Source organism: Aegilops tauschii, chromosome 2, assembly GCF_002575655.3.
Source record: "Aegilops tauschii subsp. strangulata cultivar AL8/78 chromosome 2, Aet v6.0, whole genome shotgun sequence".
Taxonomy (NCBI): Eukaryota; Viridiplantae; Streptophyta; class Magnoliopsida; order Poales; family Poaceae; genus Aegilops; species Aegilops tauschii.
The window spans coordinates 235,945,028-235,946,902 of NC_053036.3; the positions used below are offsets into that span (position 1 = coordinate 235,945,028).

The following is a 1,875-nucleotide window of genomic DNA, read 5'->3' on the forward strand; positions in this document are numbered from 1 at the left end:
GCTGAATAAAAGGTACATTCTCCTAAAGGATGGCCTGCTTGGCCACATACATCACACATTTGAGGCACACTTACTGAAGCTACAGATGTACCGATGCAATTTGACATGATACTGTCCATCTTCTTGTTCAAAATGTCAATCTGTGCTGCCATGTTATCATTTGCAGTAACATTTACACACCTGGATGCAGTGGTGCTATTTCTCTCTCACTCGACCATTAGAAATGATGAGACACCATACTTTCAATCAATGCAAATGCTTCATCAAGTGTTTTGTTCATGATTCCTCCTCCGGCAGCAAAATCAACAAAAGCTCGGGTGTGAGTGGTCAATCCTTTGTAAAGGGTTTGTAACACCAGCCATCTTTCTAACCCATGATGAGGACACATTCTGATTAAAGAGTTGAATCGTTGCCATGCATCATACAAACTTTCTCCATCATATTGAGTAAACCTTGTTAACTTGTCCCTTTCAGCAACTTTTGTTGGTGGAAAGTATCTCTCAAGAAATGTCTGCAATAAAGTCTCCCAAGTATTCTTCAGATGTTCCGGCAATGAGTGAAGCCATACTCTTGCTCCATCTCTTAAGGAAAATGGAAATAGTGACAATCTGATAACACTCGGTGAAACTCCATTTTGCCTGAGGGTGTTACAATACTCCAAGAAAGTCCTTATATGCTCATGTGGGTCTTCTAAAGCTGTTCCACCAAATCTGGACTATTGTACCATGTTAATCAGAGCTGGCTTCAATTAAAAATTGTTTGCCTGAATAATTGGTTGCACGATTTCTCCTGGAATCCCATGATCTCTTGGGATCCACAAGTCCCTGAACAAAGGTACTGGATCCGGCATCTTTTCGTCTTCTTGATCTTCTAGAATTTCAGCAAATTGAATCTCTGTTTGATTCTCTCTTCTTCTTCTCAATAAAGTCTTCCTTTCAATTTCTGGATCAAATGGCTCTAGTGAACTTTCTTCAGATTGTAACATAAGACAATTTCCTGTAAAGTTCTTGAAATTGACACATGCTAGTTCTTTTTCAAACCCGCAACCAATGTTAGGAAATGGTTAGTTGCCAGCAATACTATGGAATCGACCTAAACTAAATCCTGATCTGCTTCTACTAATGTGGTAATGAAATTAAGATCCCCGGCAACGGCGCCAAAATGATCGAAAGTCGGTATAGTTATTTTAGAATGTCGATTCTCCACAGGGATCGAAGCATGCATTTCAAACATTCAGGGCAACAGAAAATTTGGTCTTAATTGAGCTAGAAACAACTTATCAGACTAATCGAACAGTCGTACAAGTAGCCACTGGATCAAAGCAAAACAAAATAATAAACAACAAAGGTTAAGGGTTCAGAAATAGGTCTGCCTTTTTGTCACCATTCTGATTAATCAAACACACAAACAAGTACTAGCAAAGGAAAGAGGATTCAGTCGCTCATAACTACTCACACAGAAAATCAAGATCACTAGGTAACTTAGTAAGTATTCTCACAGTAATTTTCACCAACTAACTCATGTCCATGCAACAACTCACAGCAATTCAGCAAGGATTCATAGGGATTCAGCGAAGATGCACAGGTAACAGAGTAAGGGCCTCTTTGATTCGTAGGATTGCAAAAACACTGGAATAGGAAAAACGTAGGATTGAAATGGCATGTCCATTGGATCCCTATAGGATTTGAGTTTGTTTGATTGTGTCATGGGAAAAGCATAGGATTTCTTCCAAGAGGTTGGAGTGGATGTTAGAATTCCTGTGAAATGTAGTACAAATAAATCCGTAGGAAAATATCCTACAAGATTCAATCCTACGAATCAAACGACAAACGTAGGAAAAATTTCTAAGGATTCTAATCCTTCAAAAATCCTATG

General features: G+C 38.8%; 1 non-coding gene across 1 annotated transcript; it reads left to right on the forward strand.

Annotated features, from left to right (window-relative positions):
- The first annotated feature begins 368 nt into the window (after positions 1–368).
- Positions 369–475, forward strand: LOC120975071 (small nucleolar RNA R71). The gene has a single exon (XR_005770913.1). It is a non-coding gene; the product is annotated as a small nucleolar RNA R71 (small nucleolar RNA).
- The last annotated feature ends 1,400 nt before the right edge of the window (positions 476–1,875 follow it).